Genomic DNA, 27686 nt, shown 5'->3' on the forward strand with positions numbered 1-27686 from the left:
CTCTTAATATTTCAATATTTCAATTCTAGTTCAATTCAATGTTTTTATGTTTATTCTTTTAAAATTTGATCTTACAAGTTGTCCTGTTTTTCTGTGTTATATGTATTTTATTGTGTTTTACATGTTGATTTTTAATGTCTTTGTCTTGATTTGTGTATATATTGTTATTGCTGACAGTTTTAGAACACGTGTGGCACTTTGGTCAATTCACGTTGTTTTAAAACGTGTTACATGCGTGAAACTAATTCAATTAGATTAGATTTGTAGCATGACAAGCGTTGACAGAGTGTAAAACCGGTCTTGGAGGTTTATGTGTGAAGATTTTGAGGATGTTTACTGCTTACAGAGTGATAATAATAATAGATTTTAGTGGAGTTTATGATTTTAAAAGCTGGTTTGGGGATAATTTCCAGTCTTTTTGCTTCTCAGGTCCTTCTTGGGGACCTCAAACCTCATGATGGGAACTATTTAAAGCCCATCTGACGTGTTTCTTGTGTTTTAACATCAGGTGTGGTGTCGTCTTTGTCTGATATCAGCTGACTGGTCGTCTCAGACTGAATCCCAGGCGTGTATCTGACTCTTTTATCACAGTGTAATGTTCCACCTAAACCTCAGTGCAGGACATGCTCCTTTGTTATTCCCAGATTCCTCCTCCGCCCTCCCTCCTCCTCCCCACCAGTACCAGGAGTGAGCATCGTTCTCGGATCATTACTCCTCAAAGAAATTTAAGCGCGGGATGCCATTTAATTTTTTTTCCTCCCCAAATGCAGTCAGTCATTAGAAATCCTAGCTGTCATGGCGATGCCATTTTTGGTGCGCAGTGTTTGTTGCCTCATTTCTTTTAATTTTATCTCCATTAGCTTAATTCTTTTTTAATATTTCCATCTAACGAACTTTACAGTCCATTTTGTCTCAGTGTCTTGCTAAGCGAGTTTTATGAAGCAGGCAGTTGGCTTTTCCATTTGAGAGCGGGTGAGGAGGGGGGAGATGCGGGGGAGAGGGCGGCGGTGGTGGAGAGGGGGTTGTAATCGAGGAGGGCCACGTTGCTTTTGTCAGCTTATTTTTGGCACCTTAGCTAGCAGTTCTGCTTCTTCGCCTTGATTATACAAGCAAACAACTGCATGAAGTTCATTAACAATAAAGCACAGGCTAATTAAGCCGAGCCCCTTAGACAAACCAGCGCTGTCATCCCGCATGTGTTCGCAGCTGATTGAGCTGTTAAAGATTTACCTTCACTCGTCTTTTACCTCCTCCACTCCCGCCGCAAGGGCCCTCGCTGATTTGTCTCCGAGGGCGTTTAACCTCGGCTGCTGCCATTTGGGTTGTAAACACTTCACTTCAAGGTACAGTAGCCTTACAAGGCCAAAGTGCTGTTTACTTTGTTCTTCCATCGTGCTGCAGGCGCCATCGACTCTCCCCGAGGATCTCTGTCTATCTGTCCATCTGCCTGCACATATACTGTATAAATATATGTATGTATGTATATATATGTGTGTATATATATATATGTGTGTACATTATGATCCACTTACACTACAAGCTGTGACGTGGCGCCATAAATTACATGCGAATCAGTCTGCCCGGAGGTTGTGAGATACGCCATTAGCAAAATGGCCCTCCAACCCTTTGTTAATGCAATTTGCTTAATTGCTCTGTATCAGTATACAGATGAGACGCTTGTCGAGGTCTGCAGAGAGCGTCCTGGACATATTTATTTTAATACTTGTATTCTCTTACGGTTGCTGATTCCTTTTTATTGCTTCATGTCCACTGATGGCTCAGAGGGAGGGACAGATTTGATTCAACACCACAGACAAAGTAGCAGATCTGGGGATAAGTTAAGGCTTCTGCCAAGAGCCTGATTGGACAGAAGAACATTTGTGCATGCATGATGCTTAATACTGTCAAAATACACCAGAAAGCAGGCCTGTGTCCAAATAGGTGTATCTGCAATACAGTGTTACCTGATACGCTTTTTGGAAGATATGACCCCCGAACAATGTTCTTGTTTTCACAAACAAGCAGATTTGTTCATTGCAAAAATCAATTTTCACAGCCAGAAAGCTGAGCTGGAACTGGCATTATAAAAAGAATTTGTAGTGTGCATTTTGAGTTATCAAAACAAAGCATTTTGTCAGGTATTATCCAAAAAATGTGGTTCTTGTTTGCCCATACATGCTAGTTGGTATGTGTGAAAAATCACTTTATCTTAGTATCTGGAAAATAAGTGACATTTGAAGATGATATCTGACAAAAAACAGCAAAAAATAGTGTTAGAAATGATGTATTTTGTTGGATATTTGCCAAAAAATGGTTGTTGCTTGCGCATACATGCAGATGAATTCATTCAGATTTATGACATTTTGTGCAAAAATTGATTTTTTTAGCCAGAAAACTGAGCTGTAATTGGCAATATAATGCTATCTGGCCAAAAAGAAATACGTAATCTGCATTTGAGCTATAACACCAAAGCATTTTGTCAGGTGTTATCCAAAAATATGATTCTTGATTCCCCATAGATTCGAGTAGGTATGTCTTTAGTAAAGAAGTGCTTTCTCTTACTATTTGGAAAATAAGTGACATTTTTTTTTAGTTATTTAATACAAGAAATGCATAATGCGATCACAACAATCTGTAGAAAAACTCATTTTTAGCTAGTAAACTGAGCTGTAATCAAAGGTGTAGCTGCAATATGGTATCTGACAAAAAGCAACAACAAAACAAAGCAATTAGTGTTAAAAAAAAACATGTATTTTGTTGGATGTTTGCCAAAAAATGGTTGTTGTTAGCACATATATGCAGATTTATTCATGACATTTTGTGCAAAAATGGATTTTTTTAGCCAGAAAATTGAGCTGTAATCGACAACATGATGCTATCTGACCAACAATGAATTCCTAGGTTGTGTTTTGAGTTACAAAAACAAAGCATTTTATCAGGTATTAGACAAAGATGTAGTTCTTGTTTGCATGTACACACAGGTAGATATGCGTAAAGAATTGCTTATTTTTTTTTGAGAATTAGTGACATTTTTGATTTTTTTTTTTCAGACAAGAAAAGCATAATGCTTTCATTCTGTCCATACAAAAAACTCATTTTCAGCTCATAAACTGAGCTGTAATCAAATAGCTGCAATACGGTATCGGACAAAAACGAAGTTTGTTGCACTAAAAAATGATGTATTTTGTTGGATATGAACCAAAAACTGGTTCTTGTTGGACATACATGCAGGTAGATATGTGTATTGCTGTCTGTTTACGTGACGTTATTTGTGGAAATAATGACATTTTTTGAGTTTTTATTGTTACGGAACAATCATGTGTCAGTTGTTTTAAAAATCCAGAGTAGAAAAGCAAAATTTTGTCATGACAATGTATGCAAAAACTCATTTCATAGCCAGAAAACTGATCGGTGTAGCAACAATATGATGTTACCTTTAAAAAGAAAGATGCAGTGTTAGAAAATGCAGCTTTTTGTAGGATTTGGTACAGAAACATAACTCTTGTTTGCACAAACATGCAGGTAGATATGTATAAAGTGTGGCTATCTCTTATTATTTCGGAAATTAGTGGCTTTTTTTTAAGTTATTAATTGTACAGAAAATTCATCCCAGTGTCTGAATTAGAAATATAGACAAAAAAGGCACAATTTGTGCAAGAAAGCCTCTTTTGAAACAGAAACTAAATTACAACCAGATATGTGTAGCAGAAATGTGCTAATTGTAGTGTGCATTTTTTAGGACATGATACAAAGGAATCTTGTTGTGCATACATGCAAGGAGGCAGATATATTTGTTTTTGAGTTTGTTGTACAGAAAACTCTTATTATTACATGAATTATAAAACAGACACAAATGTCACTTAATATGTTCATGAAAATGAAGGTTTTTGTAGGGTATATTACAAAAGTTTGATTCTTCAGTGACATTTTGCACAAAAACTTATTTTTTTGAGCTGTAATCAAATTAAAGTAGCACAAAAACGATGTGACATGACATAAAAGACATTTAAAAATCCAGAATTTTGTTGGATATGATACAACATGCATGCAGGTAGATGTGTGCAGGGGAGAGGTGTCTGTGAAATTATGTTTACATGACATTAGTTTGAAGTTTAGGTTTATTTCTTTGGACGTTTTATCGGTCGTGGGTGAGGCTCGAGGCTTCTTGAACAGCTCAAGAGAAGGTGGAGCTGCATCAGAGTGGAGACCTGAACCTTCTGTGTTTCCTGTAACCTTCATTCTGCTGCAGCTCCATCTCCTCCTCGTCTTTGGTTGGTGGCTCTGCTTCACCCCAGGGAGCGACGAGGCACTGTTCCCCGCTGCGACGCTCCTCTCTGGGTGTTTAATTACAGAGGAGGGTGAGTCGTCTGCCTCCCCTCTGATGACTCCATGGATGTGAGGAGGAGGAGGTGACCTTCACCCTGCCATGCACACGGCGTTGGATTTTTCATACATAGTTTTGCCCAAAGTTTGTCACCACCTTCATTTTTGAGCTTTTTTTTATTTTGGCATTCGGATCCAAGTTTCAAACAGAATGAGGCGCCTTTTCCAAACATCAGCAAAAGTCCAAACTTGATCCGTGCGGTGACCTCGGATAGAGCTGTGGCTCAAAAAGTTGTGGTCATTTGTGCTGCAGAGGAATCACATCAGTGAGAGGAGAAACGGCTGCACGCTGACTCCAGACCGCACATTTATTTAGAAAGACAGCATTTAAACCCAAGGCAGATTCTTGCAAAGTCCCAGCAGCGATAGTACTGTTGGTTCATGTTGGTTACATGGCTACACCTTGTTCCACTGCAGAGAAATCTGATTGTTTCTGATCTTTTTATTAGTTTCACTGTCTTAAAAATGCCAAACTTTATTTTGCACATTTGCAGGGCGATCCTTTCTCTTTTTTTTTTTTTCAAATTTTAAATATTTTCATATTTTCTGTTTCTTTGCTCATGTGTGACAGAAAACTGGATATATTTGGGTTGTGGACAAAACAAAACATTTGGAGATGTCATCTTGAGCTTTGAGAAACAGTGATGGACGTTTTTCACCATTTTGCAGACCAAACATCTAATTGTTTATTCAAAAAGGAACTGACAGATTAGTCAACAATAAAAATAGCTCGATCTAACACATAAAGCCTCCAAAAAGATGTAGAAAAGGTTAAAAACAAAGGGGCAACAGAGATGGCTGGGCAGAAATGTGATTATGTAAGACGGAATGATCCATCCATCCGTCCATCCATCCATCCATCCATCCATCCATCCATCCATCCATTCACACCTACAGACAATTCAGAATTATCAGTTAAACCCAGCATGTTTTTGGACTGTGGAAGCCAGAGTACTTAGAGAAAACCAACCCATGCCCAAGGAGAGCATGCAAACTCCATGCAGAAAGATCCCAGGGCCAAGGCGGGATGTGAACCTGGGATCCTCTAGCTGCAAGGCAACAGTGCTAAGCATGGAATGACTCATTTTGGCAATATGCAACTGGTAAAATGGGACGCTGACAAAATTTGCATTCCTCAAAAGTAGCAAAAGAGATATAGGATTGATTGTTAGTGGTTGAAATACCTAAATAAACTGCTTTCACTTTGTTGTGCAACTCCATGTTTCCCAGATTGTCTACAACGGAGGTGGCGGCTGCAAATCAAATGGTCAAATCTCAGTTCCGTATGACTTCCTCTCCAGAGTTCCAGTATGTACTGTACTTTCAATGCGTCTCCGCTCAGTGGTGTCGAGGAGCGACTGAATCAAAGGCCTTCACAACACATCAGAATAACTAGAAAGTGTCAGTATCGCTTCATGCAGACAGAGTGAGCACTGCAAATGTGGACTTGGAGCAGAAAGCCTGATCAAACGGCCCGTCTGTAGGTAAAAGTCGCCTCAGAAGTCTTTTTTCAAAGCCGCTCTAGAAACCGAGAAGTTGCTTGTGATCAAAAAGCAGCGACGGGAACCTGAACAGACACACAGCTCGAGGACGACATACGAGCCGTCAAAACGGCGATATGAATCTGCGCTGTAATTCAGAGAAAAAGAGATTAGAAGAAGATAATGGTCTCATATCTCAAAAGTTAACAGTGAGGCCTGCGTGAACTGTGAATAATCTTATAATTACTGATCTAATGCCATTAGGCCTGACAGAAATAGAGAAAGCAACGCTTGGATGAGGCGCAGTTAATCAACTGTGCGCTGCTCGTTGGATCATCACGCCGCGGCCACGACTGATGATAGGTATAAGTTTAAATGACAGCTTAAAGGAACATTACGCCGCACTCATATTTGGTTAACTTTCCCTACCAAATGGTTCCAAAACGTGACATTTTTTTAATGTGCCTCCCAGGCTTTTTTATCGCCCCCTCGATTTGTGAGGCTTTTTCTTTCCCCTTTTATTATTTTTTTTTCCCGTGTGTGTGTGCCTGAGGCTATTCTTCTTCAGGGGGAATCCGCGGTGACTGGAGTTCCCTCACCTTGTGCGCTCCGTTTGATCCGGCGACGCTGCCGATCCGGCCCGAGTCGAAGCCTCTGTTCCAGGTTGTACTTGCAATATGAGAGTGATAACAAAAAAAAGCCCACAGCGCTGGAGGCTCCCCGTCTCTGATTCATGTCGTTTCTTTCTTCTTTCATTCCTCTTCGTGTGGGAGAGGACGCTGTGACAAAGTGCACACCCAGAGTTTGACAGTTTAAAGAAAAGATCCACCCTCAGATTGTCAGCCGTCGTTTGATCTGATGTTTCGGTTTGATGGCGGAGTGTGTCGGTTGAGCCAATTTTTCCTCGCTGATTGTTGCAAGTAAAATGCTCATATTGTCTATATTTGACCAGTTATCTGTGGGAAGAAGAATACGGAATAAATAGAGCTGGAAATAGCTGTGCTGATGTGTGTCAAAGTGTCTCAAGGAGGATTGTGTTCTCGCTAATAAATATGATTTTTGCTCTAATTTTACATATATGGGGTTCATTTTGTTGCTTCAGGTTTCGGGTCTTTGTGTCAGCGTGTCGGATTTCCAAGGTTTTGCCCCGGTCTTTTGTTGTTGTTGGCGAATGTACTTTGATTCGTGTCTGTTTGACCGTGGAGTGTTAATTGGATAGTGTCTAATTATCTTTGCTTCTATTTTGGATGGAGACAGACTGTCCCCAGCTCCCTTTTGGGTTGCCATTTTTGTGAAAATTAATTTTTTTTTCAGATTGGGTTTGGGTCAGTTTTCCACAGGTCTTTTTCCGAAGGGACCCAAAATTTCGGAAAACTGTGAAATTCCCGACTGTGTACTGACCTTTACAGCAAGTACAGTCTGATTTTATGCTACGAAGAAGCACCTGAAGTACTAATTTAATGTCCCAACAACAAAGGGAACAACTGCAATAAAGAAAAACATCAAGGTTGCTTCTAATGACAGTTTTTCTATTGATGAATCTATGGACTGTTCTACAAAATAGTTGACTAATTTAATTTTCCTCCAGAAAAGCAACATGATTTCAAGTTTATTTAATTCTGACAAACTGTACTTAATTGTTTAATACAGCATAGTATGAAATAAAAGTGCAAAATTGTCAAGAATAAGTTAAAAGAGGGGTTATTATTTAATCTATAATGGAAGAAATGCATTTTTTTTTAATTAAACTCCAACAAATCGTCATCAACAAACTCCAACGAGCACTAATTATTCTTTGACTTTGGTTGCAAAGTGAGCCTAATCAGTTGTTGGATGACAGCAGTTGTAAAATCAGGATTTTATCTGTCTTTATGAGCTGCGCTTTAGCCTCTATTTCACACAATTTTCTTCGTCTGACAACATAAACTATAAAATCTGGAAACAAGGACAGTTTTTTTTAATCAATCAGGCTGTACTAAAACAAGTACTCAAGTGAGCACAGAGAGCAGGAGAGAAGTAAAGCGATGTGAAGTGGCTCATTTGTGTTTTCTCTTTTGGTTTTTGCGCATTGTGCTCCACTGGTTTGCTATTAAAATCACCTTTTTGTTCTGCGGTAACTTGAAAGAATCTCGGATTTTTGAAGCCATTTTCAAGAACTGTACCACCGACCAATGACTGGAGCCAAAAATGAGATCATGACACACGAACTACAACATGATACTGAAGAAATGTTACTTTATAATGAGTTGTAATTCAAAAAACATGATTGAAATACTGATTTGGATGCATTTTCAGGAAAACATGTCACTTAATATTCTGCTAAACTCAGGCAAAACTCATCACTGGTTCTAACTAGTTTGTCTTTGAAACCTTTTAGTCACCATTGTTAAGATATGTCTTATTTCATACAGAATCCTACATGATATTTTAAATTTTATTTGTATTTTTAAACCTTTTTTTCCCCCATCTTTGTGATTTTTCTGTTTTCGGACACTTGAGTTAAGCAGAGCTGCAACTAAGCATTGTTTACATTGCCGGTTAATCTGTCCTTATTTTCTTGATTAATTCATTAGTGGTTTGGTATATAAAGTGTCAAAAATGGTGAAAAAATGTCCATCAGTGTTTCCCAAACCGCTTGTTTCGTCCACAAGTGAAGTATATCCAGTTTACTATCACAGCAGAACAAAGAAACCACAAGATATTCACATTTAAGAAGCTAAAATCTGAAAATGTAGGCTTTTTTTCACCTTTAAAAATGACTCACCTGAATCATAAACTGTCAAAATAGTTGGTGATTAGTTAGTTTGATTAGTTTAGTTTATTTTGACTTTAACCAGTTCATCATTAAAATCTGTATTTTGTGGGCGAAAACCTGTGATACGACCCTTTCAGATTTCTGAATACTGTCTGTTGTGTTTACTGTGGTGGCTTCTCAGTGTTTGTTGGATGTTGTTCTACGTTGTGATGTTGTGCGCTTCAAAGAAAAAAGATTATTAGAGCGGAAAATACTTGTTTTTTCTGTGTTTTTGGGGGTAGTTTGTTTTTTCCTTTGGTCTCTTTTAAGCATACAGATCTTCCAAAAACACATCTTTTCTTGTATTTTTTCCTCACTTATGCAACAAAAGGTTTGAAATTTAATAAAAGTTGCGCTTAATTTTGAGTAAACTGTCCATATTAGGTTTCCGACACTTTCACTGCACAGTGCTGAATGTGGAGGCTTAAAGTCATTTGGAAATGATGTGTTAAAAGAATAATGCGTCTGTCTTTAAGAAGATTCAAAACTTATAATTTGACCGTAAAGTTGGATTCCCTGGTGACATGTAACGGCAGAAGGGCTGTTTCTCCGGCTGTTGTTGTTGTTTTTCTATAAAAGCCTTAAAAAATGCCCTTTGTGTGGCTCAACTTTGAGGCCGACTCGACTGATTGCTCATTGTCTTCTCTAATGGCGAGTTAGCTCGTGTATTCTACTTTTTAGAAATGATCATACCTTGCGCCGATCTCTGAGGTTTTATTCATTTGCCAGTAACAAAGCGCTCGGAAAGCTCCAGGAATAAACAAATGTGTCAGAACATTTTGACGCTAATGGTGTCTCCCCAGATGAAGTTCGGAAATATTCATTTACACACAGTTACATTTTGGGAGCCCCGGGAGTAAGACTTTTGATTACACAACCTGCCATCTCTGTTGGAAGTTAGTCTTCCAGGGAATAAACACGGACCATAATTAGGGAAACATGCAGATAGCGTAGATGAGCGGTGACGGCGGTGGGCTGACTGGACTGGTCTCTGGGCGGGGAACGGCGATAATGAAGGCGTTTTGAATTTGGATTGAAAGTGGACTGATGGACCCCCGGCTCCAGCCAGCCATTTGGAAGCTTTCAGACTTGTTCTTGTAGCCAGTTAGCTTTGTTCTTTGTCTCTTTGGACACACTCTGCATGTTTGTGGGCATGTTGCAAGACGTCCACCTGCTTTTAATGCAGTAGTCGCTGATTCCAAGCCAGAATGTTGCTTTTGAAACCCTGTGCGTGAATATAGGTGATCAACATCTTTTTGACACAAAATAAAACAACTCAAACTCTGTCTTTGCCTTCGTAGCAATGCACTAGTTGGTATTTATTGTGTTTCATGCATTTCCGATGTGCTTTTACAGACAAAGCAAGAAAATGTTCCCCATGAGACAATGCAAAAAGGTCAAATAAAAGATGCAAAAACACAAACCATAGGTGATAAAAAGGTGCTACCACATGAAAATATGTATGTAGAAATGGGTTTTAATAAACTGATTCTTCAAGTTTTATCTCCTCATTTTGTTCTAGAGCTGATGCCAAAAGCTTTAAAGCCCATTTCTGTGACTTAACTCTTGACTAAAAGAAAAAGTCCACCTGATGATCTGTATTTCGCTAATTTGTGGCAAAGTTTTCTTCTATGTAGCTTGGGGACCAACCCAAACATGATAAATGAAGTCTTAACAACCAATTCTGTCTCATAAATCCAGAAAGAAGTTGAACTGCCGAGCTCTTTGCTCTTCAAATATGAAACAGGAAACGTTAGCCACAGAATAACTAACTAACCCTCCGTCATTGGTCCAGCAGTGCTAAAAGTCACTAATATAGACGTCAGACTATTCTCTGAAAAGTGACAGACTTCAGACAGGGTTGTAGTTTGGATTTTAACAGTTTTTTTTTAGTGATTTTGTTTCGGTTATTTAGGAGATAAAGTTATTATATCATCCTGTCATATGCATTAGATCAGCTTTTAAGTCTTTTTGAGGCTTTTTTAATGTGTAATGTGTTGAGTCTTCAGTCTTGGTTGCATATACTGTCAATAATGTTTAATACATTTGCAAATCTAAGCCCATTTTTCATCATTGTTTATTGCATCGTGGTGCAAAGTTGTCTACACTTGCAGAAAAGTGGAAAAATAGAGGTATAAAATTTCTTATTTGCTGTCATATTTTTCTGTCTTTTAAACACACAAATCTTCCAAAAACACGTATTTTCTAATTTTCTTTCTCACCTCTGCAGCAAAAAATACACAGTTTAGTAAAAGCCATGCTGAATGTTGTTAGACTTATTGAGATGATATATTGAAAGAATGTTTTTTCTGTCTGAGGCTAGGTTTATACGAGGACCATCTTAACAGAAAATGCAAAAGTAGCGTCTTGTCATTTCACGTTAAGACGAGCGGTTTTGAAGGAAATCTGCGTATATACGGTGACTCTATAGTGTGTGGAATTCGATTGGATATGCATGCCAGGCAGCTGGGTGGCGTTGTGATAAAACCCCGCCATGTCTACGTGCATGCGTACTATCTCCCTTTTCGGATCTCCGCCGTGGTAAATGTTCATGAATGGAATCTGTACAGATTCTGTACGTTTGTTGGTACGACTCCTGTAGTGTACATAGAGCTGCCAGAGTTGCTTGAAGGTACGAAGGATGGAAATAATCACACATCTTTGTTTACTTCCTTGTACCGGCCGACAAACCAAAGCACCGGCGCACGTATGTGACGTAATCGCGTACGCGACGTGGTCAGATCTCGGCGAAGTTTTGCGTTTTGCTGTTTAGACGGAAACGTAACGGCGGAGCGTTTTCAACTTTTCCACTCTGGAGGCTGATTTCAAATTTTTGCGTTTTTAAGCCCCCAAAATGCCGTCCTCGTATAAACGAAAGGGTGTTTTGTTGAAATATTTTGACGTTTTTACCTGCAAGCGTCCTCGTGTAAACGGCCCCTTAGAGGTGAATGTAAAATGTATATTTGACATTAAATTCATTGAAACTTTTTACAAAGTTGTGATATTGCCTATACATAAAGAAAACTGCTAAATAAAGGTAGACATGCAAAAAAACCACAGAATCTGTTTTAGGGAGTGTTAAGTCCAAAATGACATCTTCCAATTGTCCACAACTCAAAGCATACCCAGTTTACTGTTGCAAAGGAGAACAAAACCAGAAAATATCTATATTTTGGAAGCTAAAATCTGATAAACTTGACTTGTTTTTCTAAAAAAAGAAAGACTCAGAAATTATCAGAACAGTTCAAGATTAATGTAGAATGTTTAAATGCTTGATGAAACATCTCAAAACCAGAAAATACACACATATTTAGACATTTGTGTTTCAAATAAACTCACACTGGCTGTCAGAATAACTGGTTATTAATTAAATAGTTGAGATCTATCGAATAATTACTGCAGCTCTATTTAAATACAGCAAACTTGAAGTCACCTGGTTTCAATTCTGACTTTTTATTCTATTTTGAAATAAACTTAAGCCCCGCCCTCTTGAATTTGATTCAGCCAATCGCGTTACTTCTGTGTGCACAGCAGCTCTGCTTTATAGCAATGTTTGTACAGCTAAAACTGCAATCTGTGATGAAATATGGCAAAAAATCACAGCAGGAGTTTATTTTTTTTCTTCTTTTTCTTCTCTTTCCACATACAGATCTTTAACTCTTTGTTCTAAAAAGCATAAAGCGCCGCGACTTCCTGAAATGACACATTTGATTTAAATCTGCACTCTGAGTGTGTTTGCAGACGGGGCCGCTGCAGTCACACACTCACAAGTTTGCAGGCTGGATAGTGTCGCTGAAGATGTGTGTTTTGCGCGTAGTTGTGAAACGCGACGCGGCGGCGAGCGATCCCACGAGGGCCTCCGTGTCATGTCGAAAAATACCATAACATGTGCATTACACTTAAGTGATTCTTCTTCCATCTGCTAAATATGACAGCATTAGCATACCCATTTAATTAGCGGCGCGCTTAAAGCATTCCCCCCTTTTAATCACCTCATTGTATTTACTCAGCCACTGGTAGCAGAAGGGCTCTCATTTATAAAAACAAAAACAGTGTAGCCGCTTTGTAAGACGAGCAATGACGGTTATTTCTCAGTTTTAATGGCCGCGGCTGCTTCTTCAAAATCACAAGTTTATTAGAATTTACCCACCAATCACTCGGCGAGCAAATACATCCAAGCAACCGAACGACAACTTTCTCTTGAAAGATTTCCACCGATTTGTTTTCCGTCCACAATTATCTCGCCAACTGTCTCAGTGCTGCTGAATAAAAGGTGTCATCTTTTCATCTTTATCACAACAAAACCAACACATCTGATCGCTTCTCCCCCCTGCACCCCCTTTTTATTTTCCCTTTTTCTTCTCATTTTTGGGGCCTCCTTTTCAAAATCAAACCATCGGAGGCAGGAGGGAGGAAAAGGAGGAGTGAGCGAGGGGGAGGGGGGTGATTGAAAAATTGGGAGCCTCTTTGAATGGCTTGCATTTACATTAATGAACTTGATCTGAATGGAGGTTCATATCAAGCCTCATAGATTCTGCGCTGTGATTTTATTAATTGCAACAGAGGCGTCATTGTTTGTCGTTTTGACGCCAATTCAATTAAAATCCCATTTAGAGGGTAATAGATTAGGCAGTGTAAACTTTATGTGGAAGACGCCTCGTGACTAATATGAAAGGTCTGCTGCAAAACTAACTGCTGTGTGTGTGTGTGGTTTTTGTTTCTTTTTTACCATGCAGTACATTCAGTTCTGTAGGTGCCAAAGCATGTATGTAATTGTGTCACATGTGTGCATCTTCTGAGGGAATTAGCAGCTTGTAATTCTGTATTTTAATTTGTAAGTAAAGATATGTTGGGCCTCGTGCAGTCATTAAATAGATGTTAGAGTCGAGCTAAATTGTGGCGTTGCATGTTGTTCTAATTTGAAAGTTAAATGAAATGTTTTCTCTGAGTGCTTTATTATTGTGTATCATTGTATTTAAGTTGTGGTTTCAGTGTTTTAATTCGAGATAAATACCTTTTAAATGGATTAATTCAGCCCAATTACAGACACACTTGTAGATCTGGATGTGTCTATGGATGCCCGTTTATGCCACTAATAGATAAAGGAAAAAATAGATGCAAAAGCTGTGAAGAATTTTTACATTTTTTTTCCATTTCTCTCTTTTTCTATGGATCCTTTGGTGTGTGTGTGTGTGTTTTGTGTGTGTATTTGTTTTTGTGTTTTTTCTTTGTGTTTGACTTATAATAGCATTTCACATTTCTATTCTGAGTTTTTGCTTTCACTTAGCGACATTTAACTTGTTGTTGCAAGGTTTTAACTTGATATACATGCATTTACTATTTACCGGTAAAGTTTTTAGATTGGATTAGCTCACCCAAATAACAAAAAAGACATGTTTGTATGTTTTTATGTATCTGAATTTGAACATCTGAATTAGCATTTCAAGTTGAGTAGTCTCCTCCTGTTGCAACTTGTGAATTTGAACCATTTAGCTTGTTGTTGCACGGTTTAAAATTTATTTAAATGTCGCAACTCTTCACCTTTCAATGTCTTTAATTGGATGAAATCACCCAAATAGCAAAATGCATATATTAATATGTCAGCTATGGAGGCTCATTTGTGCCAGGAAAGAAAACAGATAAACAGCAAGGAAGAGTTATTTATATTTTTTGGTGTTTTTCTTTTTTCCCCCCTGTGTATGCTTGAATGTTGTTTGTATTTTATTTTTGTAAGTTTTCTTTGCGTGTGTTTATGTTTTCCAGATATGATCGTCTAGATTAGTTTGTTAGTTAATTAGTCTCCTCCTGTTGCAACTTAAGTAATATAACTTAACGACTTAATTCTTCGCCTGTAAATGTCTTTCAGTGGAGTAATTCTCCCAAATACCAAAAGACATACAGATCTGTAAGAAGCCTATATGGACACCCATTTGTGCCAATAAAAAAAGAAGAAGCAAAAGTTAGGAAGACATATTAAATGTTTATTTTTTTCTCTTTTTTTCTGTCTGGTTTTCTGTGTGTCATGTATTTTTAATTATCATCCATGTGTGTGTTTTCCTAATTTTAGCATTTACGTTAAGGTTATGTTAGCATTTCTCAATGTTCAACATAATTAACTTAAAACTATTTAGCTTGTTGCTGAAGTGCTTTAACTTAATGCAAATGCCTTAACACTTCAGCTATGAATTGTTCAAGAAAATGCCTTTATGTGGATTTGTTCGCCCAAATAACAAAATACGTATTGCTGTGTAAGCGATATGGAAGCCAATCTGTGCCAGAAAAGATGAAAAACATGATTCGTAATGAAGAAGTATTTAATTTCTGCATTTTGCTCTTTTTTGTTTATTTCTCTGTGTGTCTGTTTGTCTGTTCTGTAAATTTATTCTACTTTTTTTTTTAATCTTCCTTTCCTTCAATTTCCCCATTTGTCTATTGTAATCCTGCAGTGTCTCTGCAATTAAAAGGGTTTACTAATTCATAGTTTTAAAAAGAACACGGTTGTAGTGGTATGGTGACCTAAATATATCTTTGGTCAAATTCTCATACTAAAGCAGCACTGAGAGATGATAAATTTAAAAAAAATTCAACACACAAAGAAAAGATTTTAAGTGACCTACTATACCCAATGTACACCAGAAATCTCCAAACTCTCCTACTTTTGATTATTATTTCATAAAACTCAAATTGTCGAAGTGCTAGTGGTTTGGTTTTACTATAGATTAACTGTTAACGTGTCAGAATTTGGATTTATAATTAGAATGTCCACCTTTTTCTGTGCTGACAGATTTGATAGCAGAGAAGGTGGATTTCTGGTGCATAAAAGTGATCTTTCTGTTCTGCTTTTTCTTTTTTCTTGTAGCCATCAAACCTGTTTGTTAAAATCACAATCTCCTCCACTCAGTCCAAACTAAATCACTTTATTCACAGTAATCCTTTTTGCTATTTCGTGGTAAATCTGCATTTGTCTTTATATATCTTGTTCGACTGTCTGCGCTTTCCCTCCTCCAACAAATGTGATTTGCAGTAATTACAATACACCCTGTCTGAGGCACCTGCGCAGGAACTGCTGCCAATACAAATTCACCGTGTTTTTCTCATCTGCTACATGTCTGCTAATTCACCCGGAGGAGTCGACTGAAGTGCACACAGCCACTCTGAGGGAGTGTTTTGCATTAAAAATCCTTTTGAGCCGATGTAAGTTTGAGGAGAGCAGAGAGGAAAAAAAAAATCCCGTCTTTAATAATGCACAATGTGAGACGGCACAGAGCAATATACATTTTTAATTACTAAAGTGACTAATATCTAGGTTTGGCTTTGAGGTTTTCGCTCTATAAAATATGCATTTGTATTTTGTTCCCTGCAGCTGAGTTGGAAACACACACCTGAGCTGAGGGCTTTTAGCACAGCGTTCGGCGACACGATGCGTTGAGGTACTACATGCAAATAGGTGAATGTGAATTTTATGAAGAAGGAAAGAGGAAGCCATGCATACCTAAATAACTGTCAGGTTGTTGGAATCCGTCCTAATAACAGCCTTGCTGAAATGAACTCCACATTTCATGTCATTCTGCATCAAATTCATCAACTCTGACATATGAAAGCACAGAATGACTGTTTTCTTCTTTTTTAATGCCTTCCACTAAACAGTAAACACATTTTCTAATATCAAACAAGAAAAAGAAGCAGAATGCTGATTTTCCCCCCTCTTGAGTAAAGATAGAAACCCAAAACTGCTTTCTTTTTAACCTTTAATTAACCAAATATCCCCTCTGACATTTGCTAAATCTCATTTTTAAGCGTTATGAAATGCAAAGATGATGCAGAAAACAACATATGGCAGCGTGCAAAAGCCAAACAGGATCAAAACGAGGATCAGAAACTCATCTTATAGGTGAAGAAATTCAACTTTAACAACACAAACGAGGACAAAACTGGATTTCTAACACATAAGACGGCAGAATTTAGCACACTGGTGCTTTAAAGGCTCCAAACTTGGCAGAATATCGCTTCTGTCTTGGACTTTTTTTTTTTTTTCCGAGGTGATGCGGAGTACTTTTGCACAACAGGGGGTAGGAAAGGACAAAAAAGAGAATTTTATCTGTGTGCAAAGTTGTCTTTTTCAGTTTCCCCATTTGTCTGTGCATTAATTGGAGAGCCTTCCCTTTTTAGACGGAGTGCATTATTTATGACGCAGCCTCAAACGCGCAGTCTGAAGGCTTCCACGCCGCACACACTCGCTCGCATCTCCTCCACCAAGACAAGCGAACGCTCTCCTGACACCAACCTTGTCTCCTGAGTGAGCCGACGAGCGCCGATCCAGCCTTACCTTAGCGTTCCCTCATAAATTAAAGTTAAATGAAACTCGACTTTGGAGCCGAGTGAGGAGTAGCTGTGGCCTTTAAGTGGAAAAGTAAGTCATTAATCAATCATGTGTCTCGTCACTCCGCCCACACCCTCCGTTTTAAAAACCAATGTCCAAGGGAGAGCCGCTGCTAACCAGAGTTTTTTTTTTTTTTTTTTTTTAGAACATTCCACATCTTCTGTTTCCCGGCGCTGCTTCTCAAAGATCTTTGCCCAGAAGGGAGAGTCAACCTACCTAATATGAGCCATTTTTGATAACTCATTCCACTTCACACTGCACACACACACAGTCCTAATTTTGATGTCTTATGCCGTTTCACTGCACTTAGCTTCTCCTTTTCTTTCCCAAAGTCTCTGCATCACCGCGAGCGAGAAATGATGGGGAAAAAAAAAAAAGGCCCCAACCAGAACGCCGCCGCCGCCTGCTCCGACTCCTCCGACTCCTCCTTCCTCCCCTTCGCTCGGGTCGATCGGCACCGGTGGGGGAAAGTGTTTACCGCGGCGTTTCAGAGTTCAATCGGCGCAATGTGATGTCAATTAAAGGTGACAAAAAGTTTAACACTTCCATATGCAGCAGCGGCACTCGAAAACCACAGAATCTGACTTTGGGAGTGGAACTATTAAGAGGGTGCCAAGAAATGTGCCAAGTGTCCATATGTTTCAGAAGGTGCACTTTTTTTTATTATCCTCGGCGAGATTTGTCCTCAACAACCCCAGACTTTCTTCATTAGTTAGTTTGTTAGAAAAGAAGGGAGAAGCAGTTTAATCCTCTGCCTCTCTCCCAATTCTTTTTCTAATTGTTTGATTTCTATTTTTTTTTTCTCCCTGATTTGAAAGAGGCCCATGTTTTCTGCTTCTCTTCTGGCCTCTGCTGTAGTTTCTGCTTTTGCTTGGCTCCCGTTAGCAGATTTCGCTTCTCGTGTAAAAACCTCCCGTCTGTTTCGTTATCTCCTCATCCCATCCACTCCAAGGAACGTTTGCAGAGTTTTCTTCCAAAAAAAAAAAAAAATGAGAGAGAGGAGAGCCACCGTTGTTTTTTCTTTTTTCCTTCTCCTTCTTCTTCTTTTTATTTTCTTATTGCCATCCTGTGAAAACCTCATTACTCCAGCGCTGCCGAAATTCCATGTAGCAGCTTCGGCAGAAAGACGACACTCTGCTCTGCAGGGATGGGAAAAGTCCACAACTCTCAAAACAAACAAAAACCAAAATGTGTTGCTGTCAAGTTAAGGAAGGCTGTTTTTTTCTTCTTCTTCTTTGTCTTCTTTTTTTGTAGTTCCTGAAAAGTTGACATTTCATATGGAGATAAAAATTTGGAAAAGAAAAGCAGCAAAAATCCTGCAAGTATTGGAGCTTGATGCGACAGATTGCAGCAAAAACAGCAAAAATCAGACTCAATAATTCTTTAAAATAAAAATTTTGAGCTACTACCTGCATTTTTACCTTAACCCTCCTGTTGTCTTCATTTACGGGCACCAAACAGTATGGTTTCCTTACCTGAAAACAAATCCAAAAATTCAGCAAAAGAATTTTCCAAATTTCTGAAAATTTGCTAAACCTTCAGTAAGAAAATTCCAAGAATTCCTTAAAAGTTTCCTTTAAAAGTTTTATTTAAAAAAAACCACATTGGCAAGAAAATTCTTGTGAATATTTTTACAAAATGAGTAAAAAAATTTCCAAAAATATCTAAAGTGATTACATATATATCAGTAAAACTTCTAAGATTTTCTTTAATTTTGATTTTTTGTGAATGTTCTTAAGAAACATCTTTAACATTTTTTTTCAAACAAAAAATGTTCAAAGATTTCCCAAAATAGTTGAAAATGTGGACATCATAAGTTTCACTGTGAAAATCTATATTTTTTCCCCACATTTACAAACTTTAAAACGGGTCAATTTTGATCCGCAGGACGCCACGAGGGTTAAACTCTGAACTCTGACCAGTTTCTGGGCATTTTTACTCACTGTAGGCTCATTTTTCACGACAATATAAAGTTCCAAACGCCTCTTGAAGCAGCACAATCATATGTAGAAGTAACGAGAACTTAGCACTCATCAAATATCCTTCAAGTCTTAAGATGCTGAATGGAAGCTTGATGTGACAGATAGCATGACACATTTGTAATACCATAAACCATAAAAAGAAAGACACAAGAAATGAATTTCTTTGACTTCTTTTGATTCTTTAACAAAAACCGAAAACTACTGAAATTAGCAACTTTTGTCTCTCTATATACTGTACTATTTTTGAAACTTCTACACGGTGGATTTCACCATGCTGGATGCATCTTCCAACAATTTGCTGCTGTGTTTACAACTTTTGAGCCATGCCACGTTGATTTTATTGCTCAAATATGTTGAATTTTCATGTCAGTCTCTTTATTTGTGCCCACACTTTGCGTAGCGTAAACACTGCCTGCAGTTCATCCGAATAGTCCAGAATTTATGCCACGTTGAGTGTACCATTTCAAAAACTTCAAATTGAATGAAAACGGTTTATTTTTTTGCCAAAATTTTAAATAAAACAGGTAGAATAATCCAAATTCTAAGCTTATATTTGGTTAATTTCCCATGCATGATTAGTTAAAGGGCTGCCGGAAAGTTGAAAATCAGACGATTCTTGCTGTTTTTACAGTTTCTACCTCTGATTAAGGGTGTCATTTAGTCAAATCTTTAAAGATAACATGCCTTTCAAGTAAAGTGAACACAGACCTTCATCGTAGCGTCAGCCAAGAACACAGAGAACAAACAGTCATCAATTATCAGCTCACACACAGAGTTTATTGCCACAAATCATCACGTAGAAATATGCTTCGTCCTCCGCCAAGGCCAGAGCCGAGCCGATGTTCTCACTGCAGTTTGTCTTTTAACAAGATTAAAACTACCAGGAACAATTTAAGGACACTTGCAGAAGAGGTGGAGCATAGAAAACAGAAAAACTTGTTACATTTTGATGTTTTTTTACGCAAATATATAGAAATTTTACCAGTTTCCTGACATATAAGTGTACGCTCAGGATTATTTAAGAACTATTCGGCTGAATTTCATAAAACTTGGCAGCGAGTGGATTAAAGAAGGAATTAGTTAAATGTTCATGCGAACCTTCATCACTTTCTTTAAATTTGCAAACAGACTGTTGACTGTTGTCATCCCTTATAGCTTAATATGTTTCGCTCTACTTCAACTAACTCACTGATAACAAACCACGTTTTTCTGCTGTTTTATCATCTGAAAGGTGAATTGTCATCCTGTTTCTCCTCAAAATTGCACCGCTTTTGAAACTCACCTTTTTTCCAAATCTTGGCCTCATGCTTCACTCCTTCATCCAAAACCGATATCAGAACAGAAACATTACCTCGCCTGTGGTCTGCTCGTCTTCCTGGACTTCCACACACCAGTTTTCCTCCTTCAACACCCACTGCCACGCTCCATCATCTCTAACATCCAGCGTCGCTCCGTACATGCAGTTTCTGAACTCTCTGACCTCTGACATTCACGGAATTTCAACTTCTTCTTCTTCCGCCGCTCACGTTTGATCTTTCTCCTGCATAAACGCATCAGCTGAGAGTGTAAGATGAAAAAAAAGGGAGTCTATATCGAGATGATTCATGCTCGTTGATCTGGCAGCGCTTTGTAGGACTCTTCCAAGAGGAAATAGCTCTGAGAGGAACCAAACTGAAGTGGATGAATTAGGCATTTCCTCTGGACCGCTGTTAACCCTCAGTGTGCTGCTGCAGATGTTAGATAAGTTTACGACATGTTTAATTGTCAATATTTCTAGATTCAGAGCCACATGTGGCATTGAAGGGTCACCTCGAGTCTGTTCTGTTTCAGCTGAGCCCAGAATGATATTTTAAATGAAACATGTAACAAGTCTGGTGCGTAAAACTCATGTTCCAGCTATTTCTTTTTGCAGGATAATCCAGTTGTATTTGGGTTTTTACAACAGCAGACAATCAATATCTACCTGAACCTGGCAGTTGGTAACATGTGGATGGTGATATTTGGTTAAAAAAACAAAAACAAATGCTGCTGTTGAAGATTCCCAAGAAATACATGATGTGATTTTTCTCGTGATTCGGATTTTGTTGCTAAAATACGAGCACAATCTGCATCAGATGAGTCATAGTCATTCCTTTACAAGTTCATTGAGGTTGTTTTGGGTCACTTTGCGCTGCAGACATGCACATTTTTTTTTCTTTTGCTTTCAGATATTTTTTTCTTTTTGGTGACAAAACACCAATTAATGATGTATATCCAGTTACCTTTAGCCTTCTGGCATGTCTGTAAGTTGTTTTTTATGCGCTAGAAGACGTATCGTGTGAAGTAAGCAGTTATCATTTGTACTTTAAAATTACAGTGTGCAGGTAAAAGCCTCAAAAACAAGCAAATCCTGTGAACTTGCAGGGTGAAGCTTCATGTATAATTATTTTGTTTTGAGCAGGTACAACTGAATTATTTCAACTTTACACATTTCTAAAGTGTGGCATGGATTAGTTTTTACCATGGTAGTGGTTATGTAACGTATTTTTTGAAGTAATGCATTTGAAAAAATTAATGGAGACTGCAAAATTAAAAAAAAAAAATCTGTTTTGTAAAGAAGTTTTTTTTACTCGCCAACATCTCGTAAAATCACAGAAAAAGATTTTACCTGTAAAAAAACAAAACAAAACAGGGTTAGTCTGTAAATAGTTTATTTAAATATATTAGAATTATTAACATATATATTAATATATTTTTGTGGTATTTAACCAAGCAAAATATATCTATTTTGAAAATATTTAAATTGTTTGAAATTTTAAAATATGTGTATTGAGTATTAAAATAATATATTTACTTTTTTTTTTCACATCTTCCAGGTTTTTTTTAATTATTGATAACTTTAATTCTCACCAAAAACACCCACACACAGACAACAATTTACATGTTGACTGCACAAAGCAAAAAACAGGTCCAAAATGTACATGATGTTTACATCAACAATCCATATTCTCTCAAGTATTTGTTCTTTTTTTGAAAAAGAGAATGAAAATTACACTCTTCCACTGAACTTAAATCAGCAAAAATGTAATTATTTGACAGATATTTAATATTATTTGAATTACAATTATGTAAGGACTGAAAACACAATGAAAGGACTGAAAAATGCAAAATATTTTTACTGTTATTTACAATAAAGTCACAGAAAAAAAGTATTAATTAAATGTGAGCTGTACAAAAAGTTATTGTCCACATCAAAGCAAAAGTTGTTCTTTTAATTAGCATTTTTTCAGTGTTTCCAGAGTTAATTTTACAGGATTCCACAGTTTTTGTTTTTTTGTGTGTGTGTGTGTGTGTGTGTGTGTGTGCTGTTGTCGGGCAGATTTTCATAGTTTTTTGATATTTTGTTGTTGTAATGGCGTAAAGTTTAATATCAGTATAGGACAAACGGTGTCGTCCATATCGCTAAATATTTACATTTTCATATCCAGATAACAATCTTCCCATGTTGAACGCACACATTAACACAAATCCCATTTATTCATGTCCAAATGTAATATAAATACAGTTTTCCTCTTTAGACAGGAAACATTTTGCTGTTTTTCTTCCACCTGTAGTCTAAGTGTTTGTTTGAGTTGGTTTCTTTCCTCCCGTGAGCCCGCAGACTATTATAATCAAATACTACCGTACCTCAGGAAGCTGCTGAAAGCCAAGCTGCTGCGTTTGATTCATGTTTCATTTGCTGATGTATTTGATCAGCACCTTGATTGTGTCGTCTGTGTTTACGCTTGTTCTCGCCGCAGCAGAGCAGCGCAGGTAAATACCACTCGACAAATACTAGACCATAATCTTTACGTAATTAATCAGCGAACACGCAACACATGTCTGCTGCTTTATTTCTCTGAGCGAGGAAGAGGAGGAGGAGGAAGAGGAAGAGTGGGAGGAGGTGGCGTCCCTCCTGGCAGCCGAGGCCGTTGCAGATCTGTGACAGATGGGGCAAAACTCACAGCCTCAGGCGACGTTCATCCCCCAGAACTTTTCCAGAATGCCCAGATTTACCTGATAACAGGGATGGAGGAGGAGGGAGGAGCTGCAAAACCAGGCAGAGGAAGCCTCGGAACATGGAAATTCAGACTTTATTTTGAGAGATTCTACTAGATATTATCTCAAATCAAACAAAACTGGGAAAATCAGGAAAAAATAACTGCTTTTTAATTGCAAAACTGGCAGTCAAAACAGAGTGATTTCATGGTCCACATCACATGTCTGTTTGTATTTTTACAAATGGCAGTTTAGTGTTAGGGTTTGTTTGGGTTTTTCTGATTTTAATTTTCTTCTTTACTGCATTTAAATCTGCAAAATTATGATTCTATACACATATTTCTGTTAAATAATAGCAGATATATGTGTGGACATTAGTTACAGCTTTGGCCTTTGCTTATATATATATTTTTTTCTGCGATTTTACTGAATATTATCTGTAATTTTTGAGTCCTTATGACACAAGACTAGTCATTTTAAGCAGCAGATATCTGTAAAATAATATTTTTGGTTGCTTAAATACAGTATACAATGCTGTAATCTTTTATGAAATTCTTTTTTTTAAAAAAAAGTCAATATGTGAATCTTTTTTTCTGTGATTTTACTGAATATTTTTGTGATAAACAAAGTAAAAAAAATGGGCAAAAAAAGTTATTAAATCAATTTTTCATTTGCACTATTTCCCTTCAAAAATATTATTATATTAGAGATATATAATAATACTCCAGTTATATATAGAAATGATAATATTTCTAAATATATCATCTACTGAATTAAATAAAGTAATAATAGTTTGATTTTACGGTTCACATCAAATATTTATTAATTAAACAAATAATTAAATATTCTACTTAGTTAACTAGTGACTGTAAAATCTACATTTTTTTGTAATGTATATAAATCAGTCAAAAAAAATATAATTATTTAATAAGCCAGGCTTCAATGAAAATCTTAAAAATAAATCTTTCATGCATTTAAAAAATGATGGCAAAAATCAGTAAAATAATTCTATTGTTGCTGAGTTAAATATAGTAAAAAAATTATGATTTTGCAGCTGAATGTTTTCAAAGATGCCATTGTGTTTATCAAGGACTGAAAAATGGTAAATATTTTGTCATTGTCCCAGTGTACTTCCCAGTGTTGTGAAATTACAGATAATATCTAGTCAGAACTGAATTGAATTGACGTGTTAACTGTTACAAACCAGCCCATAAACTACCTGAACTGCCACCCTTGGTGCAGAAGAAGCCTGGTCGGTGTCATGGCCGACACTGAGCCCATCTGCCTCCAACCTGTGGCCCCTCGGACCACCTCCGGTCCTCCTCGTCTCCAAATGAATCACAGATAGACCTTATGACGGCTACACATGTCGCCAGCCTTGCATACCTTCAGACTCTTACTTTGAAATTCACACACACACACACGAACAGAAACTATAAAGCGCTGAGCTTATGGGTCCCATATGTGATGCCACATTGAATTTCCGGTTGAAACCGTCTTTTTTTCCCCTCTTCTTCATTCCTCCTCGGTTTTTAGTAGATGACGCTAAGCTGATTGGATTCCTGCTTCAGTAAGAAGTTTAAACTGACTGTTGTAGAAGCTTCTGGTCTTCCTGAGTGACCACCAGAGCTGTTTTCTATCGAGCAGACAGCGTTTCTTTGGCAGTTTATGGATATGTAGATCTTATTTATTAAAAGATGAAAGGCCTGGTGTTTCCTTTAGACCACCCACATGGAAGTCTTCAAGGAACTGCTGAGGCTGCTTCTGGAGTTAAAATCATGACAGTTTTTATTATTACTACAGTGACAAAGTAGGATTTTGTCCGACATGTTCATTTAGCACTTATCATCGCAGCATCATTCTATTATCTGTGTATTCTAACAACCAAGAATTTTCTCTAAACTTTCTCCACATCTAAACTGTGCTCTCAGTTATCACAAATATGTTTCCAATCAGCATATCTTTGCCGTTTTAATGTTGATATTATTTACAGTCAACCTGAAAATGACTGTGATTATACAAGTTATTCAAAGTAATTAACCTATAAAATAAAGATCTGTACAATACATTGGTTTATACGTATTTTTTTACTTTCAAATATCTCTAAAAGGACAATATCTTGTAACTATTAAATTACATTTAATTTCATTTAATTAATATTCACAAAAATACAGATTTTTGTGTAGACATTATTTACAGTTTTGTACATTTTTTTATTTATTTTGTACAATTAATATGTACTTTTTTGGTAGTTTTTACTAGTTTTTTTATTCTGTAAATTAACAAATGTGTAATTATTCAAATTACAGCAAATTGTGCATTGACAATTCATTTGAAAACTATTTACATAATGACTGTTTTTCAATCCCTAATGTACATATTTTCATCTCTCAAGTAAGAGCAAATATTTGTAAAAAATTAAATAAAATTTTTGCTTAAGCGGTGTCATTTTCTGGCCAAATGTTAGCATTTATGAATGTTTTTTTTTATATGGGAATTATTTACAGTTTGGGCTTTTTTGTTTCTTTTTTAAACAGTTTGTCAAATTGAGTCGTTATTGTCGTTATTGTTATTGTCTCGTTATTATCTTTAACAAACCAGGAAAAAATCTGATAAATTACAGCATTTTAAAACAAGTTCAAAGCATTTATTTTATGATATACTGTAAATCTAAATTGTGTGATAATGTGAAAGCAAATGTGCCAGAATTTTTTTTAATTTAATTTAAATAGATTTAAAGACAGTAGAACTTTTGCTTTCATACATTTTAAAAGTTAATTATTATATTTTTTTTCTTTTTCTAAATTTTTTTTTAAAAACAATTTGGAAGGTATTTGTAATCCAAAAAATGGAAAATTTGCAGAAATATTTTTCAAATCCTAATATTCATCTTTTTTTCTTTTAGATTGCAACAAATATCTGTAAATTGCTATATTTTCTACTTTAAAACTCCATATTTTACAGTCAAATTTTGACATTTTTTGGGACATTATTTACAGCATTGTCCTGTTTTTTTTCTTGACAGTTAACATGTAAATTTATGCAATTTTGTCTTTGATTTTGATAGTTATATCTGTAACAAAACAAGGAAAATCTGTAAAATACTTGTAAATTACTGGAAAAAAAAACACAAAAAATAAAACGTGTACACCAATAAAAATAAAATCCAAAGTGAATACAATCCCTGATTTATTTTTACGTTTACACTATGGATGTGCAGATGATGAACACCTTATTTAGGGGCTTTTAAATCTATTTCATTCAGACTTTATTAAAGTAAAAAAGCAGTCTGTTCTCGCTGCTCCTGTGCTGCGTTGATTAAGCCGCTGTCACCGTGGCGATGGATGCTGCAGGGCCTCTAATTGGGGAACAAAGGTGTGTTGTTGTGGCTGGCGGTGGTGACGAGGGTGTCCAATTTCTCCGTCCACCTTTTTAGCTCCCGCTCCACTCGGTAATTAACACCTGCCTCCTCGCTGTGGCACCACGGCGCCAGAAAAGCCTCCAGCCTTCAGGCGTGTGTCTTTGTGTGAGGAAAAAAGTGGGTTTAAAGCCGGAAAAGGACAGACTGACGGCGGCGTCATTAGTCGCTCTGACCGCCGACATGTCTGTTTAAATATGTAAAATTTAGTTAGTGCGGTATCATCAGTGGTATCGCTGCAACACACAACACTCCAGTTTTATTTTGCTTTTAGCTCTCGTTACCCCTGTGAAGAACAAAACATGTGACATAAGGCCAGAACAAAGAACATGAGTTGTTGTTTTTTTTTGTTTAAAGCTGTAATCTGCTCTCCCACAGGTCACTTGTCAATCTAACGTTCTCCGTGCTTCTTTGACGTCTGTATTCTTTCATTCGTGCCTGTAGCTTTTGCACGTTTCTTTGTGTATTTAGTGATATTGTGCAAACTTTTTCCTTCTCTGGATGCTTAAAACATGAAAAGTTTGGATTTTCTTTTGTAATTTTGTTGCATTTCCTGGTCTGTATTAGTGGTTTGTTCTGAATAAACCGGATTTGTCACCTGTAAATGACTTTCCAAGTGATCTGGACATGTCAAGCAGAAGGCCCAAACCCAATCTCTGCACAAAAAAATGACTGTTTTTCAAACTATTTACTTTTATGTTTTGTTAAATTACAGCCAATAACTGCAAATAACACCAAAAAATGACTTTCCATGTTAAAAAACTTCATTTAAATCAGCAGAAATGATTCTTTTACGGATTTTCTGCTACGTTGAGAGAAAACAAATATTTGAAATATGTTTGTTAAAACTGTTGTTTTGCCTGTTTTAGTAAATTAGAGATATTTTTTTTCAAAATAACTTAAAAAATTAATGTACATGTTCACTTTAAAAAAGTAAATGATGGTTCATCATGATAATCAAAAAATCAAAGATTTTGAGTTTTATAGATGGTATTTGTTGTTCAACATTTTAGCATTTTTTTTTTTTTTACTTTATCAAAAAAATGTTACAGTTCACCAATGTTTTTTTTAACATTTTTTTTCTGGCAGGCTTGCTGCCACCTGTAAGATTTTTAAAAATAATTTATTTCTTATCTTTTAATCTTTTCTTGCTTTATCTTCCTTTTTTTATTTCTGTATCTTGTTCATTCTTTATTTTCTTTCTTTCTTTCTTTCTCCTCTTTCTTTCTTT

The 27686-nt window shown here is 36.8% G+C and overlaps 2 long non-coding RNA genes across 12 annotated transcripts in view; one reads left to right on the plus strand and one right to left on the minus strand.

Moving 5' to 3' along the window:
* Window positions 1-27686, plus strand: part of LOC110967283 (uncharacterized) — a 340473-nt gene that overhangs the window by 72659 nt on the left and 240128 nt on the right. The window lies entirely within an intron of this gene.
* LOC127531786 (uncharacterized) lies at window positions 16267-20654 on the minus strand. Of its 2 annotated transcripts, XR_007938888.1 has the most exons (3): window positions 20372-20654; window positions 18448-18513; window positions 16267-18295 (listed from the first exon to the last, which is right to left on the minus strand). It is a non-coding gene; the product is annotated as an uncharacterized LOC127531786 (long non-coding RNA). The 2 variants fall into 2 exon arrangements; XR_007938887.1 differs by lacking the exon at window positions 20372-20654 and having other exon boundaries at window positions 18448-18694.

The sequence above is a fragment of the Acanthochromis polyacanthus genome, chromosome 22 (genome assembly GCF_021347895.1).
Source record: "Acanthochromis polyacanthus isolate Apoly-LR-REF ecotype Palm Island chromosome 22, KAUST_Apoly_ChrSc, whole genome shotgun sequence".
In the NCBI taxonomy this organism is placed as follows: Eukaryota; Metazoa; Chordata; class Actinopteri; family Pomacentridae; genus Acanthochromis; species Acanthochromis polyacanthus.